This window comes from Gallinula chloropus (assembly GCF_964237585.1).
Source record: "Gallinula chloropus genome assembly, chromosome: 21".
Lineage (NCBI taxonomy): Eukaryota > Metazoa > Chordata > Aves > Gruiformes > Rallidae > Gallinula > Gallinula chloropus.
In genome coordinates this window covers 5,456,842-5,471,128 of record NC_140106.1, presented here as the reverse complement: position 1 = coordinate 5,471,128, position 14,287 = coordinate 5,456,842, and positions in this window count along the sequence as shown.

Here is a 14,287-nt window from a genome sequence, read left to right as displayed (position 1 = left end):
CCTGAGCTCACTCAGTTCCTCTCCCAAGCACCTCGGTCCTCCCTGAAGTTCTGTGCCAAGCTGTTCCCAACCTGCCACCTGAACAACCGCTTCCTTTTGCCATAGTAAGACGCCTGCCTAAAGCACACGCTGTTACAAGCAGTGAGTAATAAGTGTAGTGAGTAATGAGCTGCTACTCATCCTCCCCACACACTCGGTCCGTCGGAGCTCTGGCCAGGCAGCCGCTGCCTCTCCTGTCCCAGCGAGACCCTTCGCTCTCCCAGCACCAGCTTTTCCCTGGGGATGGACTGAGCAGCCACCAGCACCAGCTCCAAACAACTCCTGTTTAACACTGGGTCCTGCCCAGGAGCGCAGCCCCCTGAAACAACCCAAGGAAACCCAGCTGGGGTGCAAGGTCTGAGGGCTCTGGCTACCTCCTCCTTCCCCAAATGCTCCAATTCTGGCCAGCACAGGGATATTTAGGACCCAAAGTATTGACACAGGCAGGGAAAAAGCAGCACCGAGCAAACAGCAGCTTTATCTCTGAATGCTGGTGCCAGGCAGGGCGCTTTGATTGAATGTTTGTGGTTTATCAGGGTTCGAGGGGGGAGCTGGAATTCCTCATGGAAAAAGGGGAAATAAATAAATAAAGTAAAAGGCTTGGGTATTTCTGGAAATTATTTTGCTTTCTCTAAGTGGTTTTGTTTATCGACAGCACATGCTCCTCTCCGGAACATGCCCTAATGCGGAGCGGCTGCGTGGGCTGCCCCAGCCGGCAGCGTGCCCAGGGGATGGAGGGAGGGAAGGAGGGAGGGAGGGAGGCGCAGTGCCTCCAGAAGCAGTTCCTGAAAAATGAGTCAGTGCTGGCTGGGTGCACAGCAAAGCCCTTCTCCAGATACACCTCGGAGCAGCCGCCGGCCAGCTGATTCAGGGGCTCGACAGCAGCTTATTTCCATTGCGTGCGGATCACTCGGCAGGCAAAGAGCTGCCCCGTGTCTGGGAGCGTCTCTGGGAAGGAGGGAGGGACAAACAGACAGACGCCGAGATCCAGAGGGAGTGCATGACATGCTGGGCTCCCCAGGGCAGGCAGCGCAGACCCTCCCCACCTTCCCAAGGAACAAGGGACCTCCAGCGCCTACCCCTGCCCCATGCCCGCTCAGCAAGGAGGCAGGGAAGAGGGGATGGAGCTCCTACCTGCGTGAGCATGGCTCTTCCCAGGGGTTATATTGCTTTTATATAAAGCCAACAGGAAGCCATGTGCCCAGGGGGACAACAGCACGGGCAGGGTGGGTATCCAGCTCCCGCCATCCCCATCCTGCTCCGATTCACTGCTCAGGGATGGCCCAAACAACTAAAAATGGAAGCCAGGGCTAAGTGCCCCTCTGAGACCTGCCTCCCAGGCTACAATTACACCCAGCCATTACACCCACAGAGCTATTTCAGAGCAGTGATGGATGCCCCCCTTGTGCCCCTTCCCTGGGGGCACACGCTCCCTGCACACCTGCATGTCGGGGATGCTGCTGTTGCAACACCTCTGCCTTTGCTCCATGGTTCAGGAGAAGCAGCCTCATGCAAGCTGCCTCCTGCGCTGGGTTCAGGGACGCCGAGGGCTGCGCTTGTGCCTCTCCCAAACCCTGAGTCACCAGGCTGAGCTGTCCCAGGGACACAGCACAGGACAGGCAGCCTGGGTCAGAGGTTTCTGAGCTGAGTGTAGTGGGGAAGCCCCTTCCTGTCCCGCAGCTCATCCCTAGGAATGCATCCAAGGTGCCAAAACCAGGAGCTGGTGCCAGAGGAAGGTGCCCACGCTGAGCCAGGGAGGGGGGGTGGGGGGTAGTTCTGCAATGCTGTGTTGCCCCATTGGGGACCCCTTGATATGATCCCCCCCGGGGAGCAGTGACGGGGGTAGGTGGGGGGCAGCTGCCGCCAGCCAAGCTCCATGGGGCTGGGATGTCTCAGGACTGGAGCAGCTTTGCCTCCACTCATGCAGCTGCCGCCCTCCCTGCGCGAGTGGAGCTGGCCTCAGTGCAGCATCCCCCACGTCAGAGCGTCCCGGAGGCAGCCGAGTGCTGGGGGTGCCAGCAACCAGCATATAACACAGCAGGCAGAGGAAAAAAAAAAAAAACCAACAGGGCAAAGCCAGATTCATCAGGGAGAAGAGCCTGAGCCTGGCTCCCAGGTCTGTGAGGCTTCAGGAGCCCGTGGTGGGGTTGGGGGGGCTGCATCAGCCCTCGGGGTGGATGGAGAGGTGGTGACTGCCACCAGACAGGGTTGAAATGCCTTGGCAGGGTTTCATTCCAGCTTCAAAATATAGAAAGGAGCCTCGATTCTCCTCTGTAGGTGCAGTGAAAGCAGCCCCCCCAGCGCCCTTGGGGAAGAAGGGCACACTAAAGGCAAAGCCCATGGGTGAAGCCTTTCCCTCTCCCCAGCTCTCCCATGCCCCAGCCTGCAGCTCAGAGCAGGAACCGAGTATTTGCTGGAATAAAAAGCAAACACAACTGCAGATGCAGCTATAGGGAGAAGCTATAATGCTTAAAGCAGACGCAGGCTTGGAAAAATAAATACCCAACTGCGCAGCAGACGTACTGGGTTAACCCTTCCCAGCTGTACGTGCTGCCATGGGGCCTCACAGCTTATGGGGGGATGGATCCCCAAGCACTGAGCTGGCTGAGTGCCCTGGGCATCCAGCGGTGAGGGAGCCTGGTCCGTGGAGCAGGGTAGCCTCATCCACCAGGCTCTGTAAAAGCAGCTCGGTATTAGAGAGCTCCTGACATTCAGGGATCTCCAGCTGAGGGTTTGACTTTTGGGATCATCAGAGCATCTGTTGGTACCTGAAGGTCTCCTCTGGGCTGGTACCAATGAGTGCTCTGGGAGAGGACCGGTCCAGGACAGGGACACGGGGACATAGCCACAGCCTGCCATCCCTGGAAGAGGCAGAGGTCTGATATCCAGCCTGGGAAGGAGCTGGATGGGCTTTTTGCTTCACTTGGCTCCTCCAAGGAAAGCTGCTGGGAAGGGGAAGGACACGTATCCCCAGCTGCTCACCTTCATGCCCAGAAGCAGAAGGTCCCCAACGGGGCAGAGACCTGAAACTACCAGGAAGGGATGAGCATCTGCAACCCAGCCCCTTCCAGCAGCTGGGGCTCAGGGGGCCAGAGCATCAGGGTGGGGGAAACCAGCTGGGGCTGGAGGTGATGCAGGTCCCCCTTCAGCTTACATTTTTTGGCACATCAACAAGCAAACAGGGAGCACCAGCTCACACCTGAAAGCTGCCTGTGCCCCTTCCCAGCACCCCCACAGCAGGCACCTTGCACGCAGCGAGGCCCAGAGCTGCTGGATGAGCAGGCAGGCTGCTTTTGCTCTTTCCTCCACCCCACCAGGCCAGGGACTATTTATTTTAATCCTTTCTGAGCAAGGCAACAAAAAGGCAGCAGTGCATGTGCCAGCCATGCAGAGATTCAGGGAGGAAGTGCTCCCCTGTGGAGAAAATGGCTGCTAGCCAGAGTGGTCCATGGGGTCCAGCCTCCTGCAGCATCTCTGGGGCTGGGCAGGGTGGCTGCAACCCCACCCCCCACCACCCCCACCCCTGCACCCCCAACTCCTCCGCAGGGACACTCGCACCCAACTGGGCAGCACCCAGACATCTCCAAACAGAGCACATCACTGCCTCCACCTGAATAAATCCTGGTTTTACTCCAGCTGGGACCCCCGGGGAGAGCAGCAGCTCCCCCCCTCTCGGAGCCCGTGTGTTTTACTAACAGGAGGAGTTGGGCAAACGGCACCGTTACGGTTTAAACATTGATGGGGAGGAAGCTGGCACCAGCCAGCCGTGACCCCGGGGCAGTAACCGAACAATCCGGGCAGAGGAGGGAAGCTCCAAGCGCCTTCCAAGGCTCCTCGGTGTAACCTGAACGCGGAGACGCCGCTGGGCTCCTTCCTCGCCCGAGGCCAGCTGGCCGCGACCGTGGCTCAGGGCGGAAAAGCAGCAATAAATCACAGCGAAACACTCGCCAAACATCCCAACCAAAACCACCACTCGAAACCCCCACCGCGGGCGAGGAGGGCAGCGCGCATCGGCCCAGCGGATAACGCAGCATCACACGCGTAGCCGCCGCGCTCCCTCGGCATTCGCCATGGACAAACGAGAGCGATTCCCAGAGCCCCACAAAGAGTTGGGATGGATAGAGGAGGGTCTCGGAGTCGCCCACAGCTCGCGAACACAAAGGGAAATGTAAACTCGGGGGAGGGGGGCCCGCGTTATTCTGAGCACCCCCATCCTCCGCGACCACCGCAACGCCCCAGCATCTGAAAACTTAAACAAACCCGAACCCATCTCCTTTCCCATCTGTTTTTTCTTTTCTGGAAGCCGCGAGGCTCCCGCGTAGCAACTTTTCGGGAAGAGGGACCAGGAGGCAGCTTGGAAAACAACCCCCCAGCCTCCCAGCTGAGCCCCCCTCCCCGGCCCCGGCCCCGGCCCCCGCCCCGGCAGCCCAGAGGGGTCTCGGGCCCCAGCCGGCCCCAGGGCTGCGGGGATGGTCTCCAGCCTGGGCTCAGCCCCAAGGACGGGCTCGGCCCCCGCCGCGTTTCAAAACTGCCGCCGGCTGAGAGGCTCCGGTCGCGGAGACCGGCTGCAAACCGGAGCCCCCCGTCGCCCCCGGGGGCTGCAAACCGGGGAGCACGACACACAGACGGCCGCAATCATCCAGCCCCCGCAAAATGGAGCCACCCCCCCCCCCCCGCTCCTCCTCCTCCTCCTCTCCGCCTTCGGGGTCCGCAAACCCCCAGCGCACGCAGACCGGATCCCCCCCGGTACCGGAGACGACCGTCGAGCCGCCCCGCTACGGGCGCATCGGCGGAGGGGCGGGGGGGGAGAAAGTCCGAGCGCGGCGGATCCCCCCGGGATGGGGGTGGCCCAAACTCCAGATCCCTCACCCCCCACAGCCCCCTCTCTCTCCGAGCGCAGCACAAAGCGCTGCCCCGCCGTCCCGCGCCCCGCCGCGCTTCTGGTCCCGGCGCATCCCCGACCGGCTGCAGCACTCACCGGAGCCCCGCGAGCGGCGGCGCGGTGCCCGCTGCTCCCGGGAACAATGGAGGGGAGCCCCGGTCGGGGCGAGAGGCGCAGCCCCGCCGCCGCCTCCTCCTCCTCCTCCTCCGCTCTCACAGCGGCCGCCCCATGGCGGGGCCGGCCCCGACCCCGAGGTGGCGGCGGGAGGCGCTCCCGGAGGCGCGGCCGCCCCAACGGCCGCCGCTGCCGTTGTCGCCGCTGCCCGCACCGCCGCGTCCCCGCCGTGCGCCCGCCGCCGCCGGACTGAGCCGCTCCCGCACCGCCCCGCCGCCTCCTCCCGGCTCCTCCCCCATCTTCCTCCCACTCTCCTCCTCCTCAGCGGCCTGATGGGGGTTGTAGTCACCGCCTGGCCGGCCAGCGCACCCGCCCCCTTCCTCCCTCCCGAGCTCCCCCGAGCCCCCGTCCCGACGGTGCGGTCCCCCCCCTGGGTTTTGCAGCCGGTTGTCGCCCCCGGTCCCGTCCCAGCCCAGCCCACGCTCGCCGTGCTGCGGTGGGATGCTCGGCCCCGGGATGCTCTCGGCCGTGCCGGGGAAGCTCCGGGCCCCGTGGTTGCGGGCAGGGCCAAAGGGACCCCCTGCACCCCTCTGCCCGGCCTCCTGTCCTCAGGCGGGTGAGGGCAGAGCTTCGGGCAGTCCAGAGCCCCCCAGTCCAGCCATTTTGGAAGGCAAGACCCCAGGGCACATGCTTTCTGCCAGCAGATTTTTCCAGGGTCGCCAGACCCTAAATCCTTCCCGGGAGCCATCCCATCCTGCTGCCATCCCTGCCCTTCCCAGCTGCACACACCAGACCCCCTTTCACTAAGGCTTGGAGCAGGAACACAGCACCCCAAACCCCCCCCAAACTCCCCCCTGCCGTGCACAGACAGCACACACCCCCTCTGCTCAGCCTCAGCCAGGACCACACTGGGTCCCTCAGCCAGAGGGCAAGGTGGGACATTGCCAGGCTGGGGAACCCAGCTCACGTTGGGTGCTCTTTCACATGGAAGCCCACCCCACAGATGCCCACTTTGTGCAGCTCAGGTGAGCCCCCCCAAAGCCACGCTGGCTTGGGGTGACGTGGGTTGCGCAGGGCGGTTTGGCCTCTACACAGGAGGCACAAGTGCAGGAGCATCCCAGAATGAAGACATCTCTGGCTGGCAGTGAAAGACCTGCAAGAGGCAATGTGTAAGTGATTAAGTTATAACAAGGAAGAGGACAGGCAGAATTAGCCCTGTCAATCACCAGAGCTAGATTCGAACCAAATGCTGGGCATCCATCTCCAGCAGCAGCCTCTCCATGGTTCAGGCAACTGTTCAGCTTGCCATGCCAAGACCTACTGAGGATTTTCTTTCCAGGATGACAGATGTGTGGACAGGGAGGAGGAAGGGAGGGGGGAAGGTAACACACATGCTGGGATGCTGCTCTCCCAGCAAGCTGAAGGTGGGGAGAGGTTTGACGGCAGCAGAGCTGACCCTGGCCCCTCAAAAGCACAGCCCTACACAGCTTTGGGGTGGCCCGGGCAGCCACAGACCCCCAACCCTGCTTTCCCGTTACCCAGGCCGCTCTCTGCTGAAGGTGCCCTGCTAGCAAGGGTGCTGGGGGTCTGGCTGGGCATCCAGAGAAGGTCTTCTGGGATGGACAGGGAGAAGAACCCTCCCCCAGAGAGGATGGGGCACAGTCAAGGGCCATGGCTGAGACTGAGGAGCAACCCAAAGACCAAGCTGGAGCTCGCTGGCTGCCTGTGCTTGCAGGGACAGGCAGAGGACTGGGGAACTGTGCCTTGGCAGTACCAGCTCCTTGATGGCCTCAGACCATTCCCTGGGACTGGAGGGAGATGCTCTGGGCCCTTCCCATTGGTGATGCAGTCTCAAGGCAGTGAGGATGCTGATGTCACAGGAACCTGGGCTTGTGTCAGTTTAGCTGCAGCTAATCACAATCAGGATTAAGAACAATTTAAAGCAGGTGTCAGTTACCACAACAGCTGAACAACTTACTGCCCGGCACAGGGCTGTCCCACTGCTGCTGCCCTGATCACAGCGCCACCTCCTCCCAAGAGCCCTGCGCTGCCCCAGGGCTGGTCCTGTCCTTGTGCTGCTGATTGCTCCTCTTGTGGGACTTGCAGGTTCCTAATCAAAAGTAATTCCTTCTGCCTGGGACAGCGAACCAGAGACAGAGGTGGGAAGGGCCACGGCAAACCAGCACAGGCACCGTGGGGAGATGTCCCCTCTGCAGCACAGCAGAGGGGCTGCTGGCCTCGGGATGGCCACGGTCCAGACCCCATCTCCACACGTGTTCCTGCCCTGGGCTGCTGGCTGTGTCTGGGTCATCCCTATGTTTCCTCCGGAGAGTGGCAGGGAGGTGGCTGGGAAGGGGGAGGCATGCTGCCAAGCTGCCCTGACCCAGGAAAGAGCCAGAGAAAGAGTGGCTTGGCTGTGAAGGAACAAAGACGCTTGGGGATCAGTTCCCTGGAGATGCTGCTCCTGGACTCTGCAGTTTTCACAGCTCTCCTGTGAGCCCTCCATCCTCTGGCAACGTGGGACTAAGCATACAGGGATGGACAAGCTGGCACACGGGCATCCCTTGCCCTCAGGGACCCCCAGACTGCACCACCCCTCCTGCCTCCCACAGACCCCTCATGCCAGCTCCATGGGTGCACATCCACATGCTCGGCACTGCCAGGCCACTCAGCTCTGCCTCCAAAGCTGTGGGGTGTCTGCTCTGAACCCATCCAAGCAGGATTCCCAGTGTCTCCAGAGCAGCTCCAGGGGGAACCGGAATGTGAAGAGGGGGCACAGAAAAGGCTGAGCTGGAGCAGGGGAGGCCCAGCACAATAGAGCAGCTCCCCCCTGACCTTGTCTTCCCAGTTAAAGATCTGCAGCTCTCCCCCTCCTCCCCACTACAAAGGAGGCTCTTTTCACTCCCTAATTCTGCATTTAGAAAACAAAAGCAGATGCATCTAGTTGGGGTTTGGAGAGGGGGAGGCAAGAGCAAACGCTGAAGAACAAAGGGCTTTCCCTGACAGATCCCACTGACAAAGACTTTGTCAGCTCCATCCCTGCCTGAAAAGCCCCAGCACATCAGGGTGTGGGGCTCCTGGCAGGCAGCTGGCGGCTCCAGGCCAGAGGGAGAGCAGCAGAGGACACGGACACGGTTCCCCACAGGACACACACAGGGGTGCTCATGGTGGGATGGGCACCAGCCCCTCCATAACAAGTGCTGGCGTGGGATGCTCCATCCAGCTCAGGCGGGATGCCCACATCTGGCATCATCAGTCCTACATCTGGGGCTGTTCAGCCTGGAGAAAAGAAGACTAAGGGGGGACCTTATTAATGTTTATAAATATCTCAAGAGTGGGACACAGGGGGACATGGGCAGCCCCTTTTCAGTGTCTGTGGGGACAGGACAAGGGGCAATGGGCTCAAGTTGGAGCACAGGGAGTTCCCCCCCCCAATCTGGGGAAGAACTTCTTCCCAGTGAGGGTGAGGGAGCCCTGGGACAGGCTGCCCAGGGGGTGTGGAGTCTCCTTCCCTGGGGAGATTCCAGCCCCATCTGGACCCGTGTGCCCTGTCCTAGGGACCCTGCTTTGGCAGGGGGTGGGACCTGATGAGCCCTTGAGGTCTCTTCCAACCTCTGTTATTCTATGATTCTATGATTTATCTATGATGCCTACCCCAGATGGGAGCCCAGCTGCCTCTTCCCCCACACAGGCACATCCAGGTGCATCATCCAACCTTGGAAAACGGCTTCACGTCAGCCAGAGCATCTGATTCACAGAGAGTGATGCTGCCCCAAGGCCAGCCACAGGGACAGGGTTTACCTGGTTTGCCTGCACCTTCTCAAGAGAAGTCAAGCTCCTCTCAAGCATCATCTGCTCTCCAGGCCACCAGCCGGACCCTGCAGGGATGTCACACAGCAGCTTTCCCAGGGAAACACAGGAATATCAGCAGCACCAGGAACACAGCACCAGCTCCTGGGTATGACAGGGAAGGAGAGCACTGCCTTTTACAGGACACACACCCCCACCCCTCACCCCCATCCCTTCATTTCAGCTCAATGAAGTGTTATTAGCAGCTCTGGCTGCAGCTACAGTCACTACTGGTGACCCAACCTGGTTGAGTCAGGTCAGCATCACTCAGCTGTGTGCAGCCCCATCCTGACCCACGCCACACCCTGGAGCAGCATCTCTAGGACATCCAGAGGTCTAGGACCATCCCGGCATCTCTGGGACCATCTCTGGTAAGTCCTGGTACAGCAGGTTGGCTGCCCAGCACTCCTCTCTCAGAGGTCTCTTTGCTATCAACACCCACCCAAACTGTCTTTTTCCTTCCTCAGCTGCATCACAACAGCATCACAGCATCCCTGATCCTCTACTGCCTGGCCCCTCTTCTGATGGCGCTGAAGGGAAATGCCTTCTTCAGAGGCTCCTGCCTGCAGAGCTGCTCCAGCATCATCTCACTTACCAGAAGAGACACCAGCTCAGGGCACCCACAACAGTGAGTGGACCCAGTAGGAGCTGCTCATGGAGAAACCGGTGGTGCTGGGAGCTGGGCAGGATCTGGCCCCTCCAGCTGGGGCAGTGAGCTCTGCTACCCTGCAATTGTCACATACCAAGGAGCTCATTAAGACATCACATGATATTTTATTGCCTGCAGATAACAATCAGGGCAGACAGTTGCACCAGGGTGTTTGCAGCCAGGCACATCCCCAGGCCTCGGGTCCTCCAGGACAGACTCCTACTGCCACCCCCAGGGGAGAGAGGGGGGGCAAAGGATGCTCAGTGCTCTGCATCCCCTCAAGCTGCAGCCTTCCCCACACCTCTCTGCTGCCAGGTAAAGGAGGCAAAGGACCGAACCATCCATCTGAGAAACCTGTTGCTGAGAGCAAGCTGCTGGATTTACCCCATGGAGTCAGAGCTCATCACCAGGGAAGCGCCCAGAGCAGCTCTGGCAGGGGTTTATCCACCCTCCCTGTAACTCCCTGCAGCAGATAATCCATTGCAGAGGCCTCACAGCTTCATCACACCCTCAGCCTGAGGAGGCTCTTTGATTTGCTGGGAGGAGAGAAGGGCAGGACAATTATTCACTGCAGTGTATCTCCTGTACCAGGCAGGCTTGACTTCTGGCCTCCCAATTGATTTACAGAGGGAAATTAATGATGTTTGCTTGACATTGCCCCCCCTCCTCGTGCCGGAGCCGAGCAGTGGATGAATGTCACACTGTTCCAGCCAGGCTCTCTCACAGGGCTGTGATGCTCAGTAAGCTGTCCCAGGAGACCTCCAGCATTTCCCATCAGTTTGCACTGACACTCAGCTCATCCCAAAGCTGCTCGGCCTCTGGAGAAGCATCTGGATGACCAGGCAGAGGCAGAGACCCAGGGATGGAGCGGTTCAACCCCAGGTCATTCCCTACAAGGGGCTCCCCAGTGCATACTGGCTGCTGAGACACCCTTGTGACATGAAATCCGGACATGGATGCCCATGACAGCCACTATCTATCTCCAGAGCTGGGGCAGGGACAGGGCACTGCCCATCCCCTGGGCTCTCCACCCTGAGAAAGGCTCCTGCTATCTTTGGATCAGGCCCAGATGATCTCCAGCAGCAGATAAAGGTGTCAAAGTCCATCAGAAGAACAACCACCACCTCCTCAGGCTGTTATCTTGCCTTAGCAGGGGAAAGAAGCTCTGGATAACAGATGATACAGTCAAAGAGACAAATCACTTGGGCAGATCTCCCTTATCACAGCCCTGCAGAGCCCAGCTTGTGAGAGCTGCAGCAGCCCCTATCCCTGCAGGGACCCAGGGACATGGGGGACAGGTCCCTGGAGCTGGTGGGCTCACTGCACATTTCCAGGGACAGCAAACAGGCTGGAAAACACCAGAGAACTGTTCTGCTGCAGGATTTACTTCTCCAGAAAGGCTACAGCTTCAGTTCTGGTGCTCCCAGGGAGGCTGGGGGTGAGGATGGTGCTGGCTGCTCTTCTTCCTCCTCAGAGCTGGACACCTTTTGCCTTCTTGGTGCTGCAAAGATTCTGCCCCTCAGATCATCTGGCAGTAGCATTTTCTGCACACTGTCATTTAGGAGCCCCAGGGCAGCTCCTTTCATCAGGAGAAAGGCTGCAATTATGTGTCATTACCCAGGGGCTATGATTTTTTTTCTCCCACTACCTAGAGCTGTTTTTCTCCCCTCTCAAGCAACACTTGGGTATTTATAGCAAAAAAAAAAAAAAGGACCAACCCCAAGCCACAGCCAGGAACAAAACAAGGGGTGAGGACTTTCCCCTGCAGAGGTATAAACCCAAAACAGTGCAAAGCAAATGGGTTCAGAGCCTGGAAGGAAGGACCCCAGCCCCCAGCAGATGCATCCTTGTGTGGTTTCCTAGGCTCTGATGGGTGAGGGATCCGTTGGATCCCGTCACTAGAGCTGCTGTCACAGCTCAGCATCAGGATGGGAGGTGGAGGAGCAGGCTGGGCTGGGAGGGAGGAAGGCCAGGTCTGGGTGGAAGGGGTGGTTGTGGCTGCACTGATGGAAGTGGTCCACAGCTGCCTCTCCACCCTCCTCCACAGCTTTGGATCACCTGGATTTGGAAGCAAAGTGCTTCCAAAGAGTCAGGAAGGAAGGGTTTGGGGAGCCTTTGCACCCCAAAACCTTTGCCTGCAGCAGGTCCTGGGATGCAGATGGCAGATCCTGCCCAGCTGGTCCAGGACCAGACCACATCCAGGCAGCCTGGCTCCCAGCCCAGCAGCAGCCAGGCTCCCAGGGGGGCTGCAGCCCCTTTCAGAGGAGCTTGCTGGGGGCATCTGAATATTCCAGTAGCCAGTTTGCCCTGGGATCCCAGCACAGGCTGCCGGTCCCTCTCCACAGGGGGAGTTTTCTCCCAGTTCCCGGGCTGCTTCCTGTCTAGACAGCCCCAGAGAAGCTGCTGTATTTATAGAGCAGGGCAGAGAGCTGTGCCCGCTCGCCCTGCCAAACCCACATGAGCCTGATGCTGCTGCTGAGGCTGGACGAGGATGCCTCCCACACGCTGGAAACAGGAGAAGGAAGGCAGAGTAAACCACAGACAGACCCTAAACTCTCTAACCCCCCACTCCAGACTGCAAGCAGCTCCTCCTCACCCTCCCACCCAGCACCACCGGGCTCCTCTCACCCTTTCCCAGCTTCTGCAAACAGCCAGGCTTCCCCCTCCCTCCCTGGGCATGCACCGCTCTCAGAGAAGAGCCACTCCACCCACAGCACCTTCCCCAAACACTGCTGGAGCAGACCTGTCCTCCCTCACCACAGCTGCCCCTCCTCCAGGGCCAAGCTCCCATCCATTGCCAGCCCCAGCACCCCCTCTCTGGGATCCCACGCTCTCGCTGGTCCTGCAGCAGCTCTGCAGCTCCCCAGCCCAGCTCTGCACAAGAGCATCCAGGCTAGAGAAGCTCCCCCACAAAAGGGTCATAGCTGGGGGCTAAAGGCACTCTCCTGGGGTGCCTCCAGCAAGGAGAAGCACCCCATCCCTGCCCACCAAGGAGCATTAAGCTCATAGGAAGAGCCCCAGTGCTGAGATTATTTTTGCCCCAGCTCATTTCTTTCCCCATTTGCTTACAAAGCCCCTCCCTGCCTTGCTCAGTCCCTTCTCCCACAGCAGCTCATCACCACCAGGTCCTCACAGACCTGCCCAAACCCACCACCCTCCCAGCCAGGAGGGCATCAGGCAGGGCTGCAGCACACATCTGCACCACTAAGGCTTGCTCTCAAAGAGGGGTTGCTCCAACCCCCTGCCTCTCCCCCAGCAGGGACCTAACACCCCCAAGCCAGCAAGAGCCAAGCCCTGGCTGCCCCCAACCCCAGCGAGGACAGGGTGACCACAGCCACTTGCCACCACTGGGCTTCCTGCAGACAGCAGCACTCCCAGATCACATTTCCCATCGCACTGGAATGTAAACCCAGGAGCAGAGTTAACCCCTGGGGAGGGGCAGCAGTAGGTGCACACCTGCTCCCTACACGCCTGAGACACAGCTCCAGCCCCCCCAAAGCTCTGCCTTCACCTGCAGCATTCCCAGGGCAGGCAGGAACCAGTTGAGCCCAGTGAACTCCTTGACTAAGGCACTTAGAACTAACACCAGGGCTCAAGTGGTGTATATATAGAGAGAGCAAGAGCTACACAGATGCATAAAAGCTTCTTAAATTAGACCTTTATTGATTAATTCCTTTGGGCTGGATCTGTAAGGGGGAGGGAGCATCCTCTGGCAGGCTCGCCCACTGGTGCTTGAGTCTAACCTGCTTCCCCTTCTCTTTCCTGATGGGATGCGGCTTCTAAGAAGGTTTTAAAAACCCTTTTAGTTCTTTGGTGCTGAAGGGTGAGGGTCTCACAGCTGGCTTGAGAAGATGGCCCTCATGGAGGTTTGTGGCTGGCTCATGTAGGATGGTTGCAGAGAGGTTTGGTGCCCAGAGAGTGGGGGGGCTGCCATCCCCATTGAGAAGGTGACACTGGGGGGACCCAGCTGGGCAAGCTTTGGGGGGGTGATGTGTATCCACAGCGGCAGGAGCTCCCTGCGGGAGGAATTAGAAGAACAGAAGCTGAACTGGGCTTCCAGGAAGCTTCCCTGTGATGGATTTATAGGCACAGTGCCCTTTTTACAGGAGTTCAAGCTGAAAACAAGCTGCAGACGCTCTCCTTAGGGTCTCCAGCAACAAGCCCAGATTTACTGCTGCCGTCTTGTCTCGCTGGACAGCAGCTGCTGTGCTCCAGCCCTTGGGGGGTCTGCGGCTGTGCCCATCCCTCCCAGTGCTACAGCTACTGGGGATGGCTGAGCTGCAGCTGGTGATGCTGCCTGGGATGTCTGTGTGTGTGTGTGTGTGTGTGTGTGTCCCCACGGTGTCCCCACTGTAGAGGGTGTCACTGCTGAGTCCAGGCAGCGCTGCAGAGCACAAGGATGTCTCTGTGCAGAGCCCAGCACCGTGCCTGTGCTGAGGGCAGAGGTTTTCCCTGTTGTTCCTGAGAGACCTCGAGGTCAGGCACTCACAGGAGCCTGCTGGGTGGCTGCAGGGTTGGATTTGGCGCGCTGATGGGGAGAACAACTTCCCCTGGGGGTGTCTCTCTGCTCCTGTTGCAGGAGAGCCAGGCAGGCACCAAAAATTGCAGAGCCCTTGGACTGCTCTTCCCCTCCTTCACCAGGGAATGATCGCTGGGCTCCATGCCTAATGGCACTGGGAAATCTCAGCTTGAGTGTTTAACTGAGACCCTGCTTCTGCGCAGCCCCAGCCCCCCACAAGCCATCCCTCAGCCTG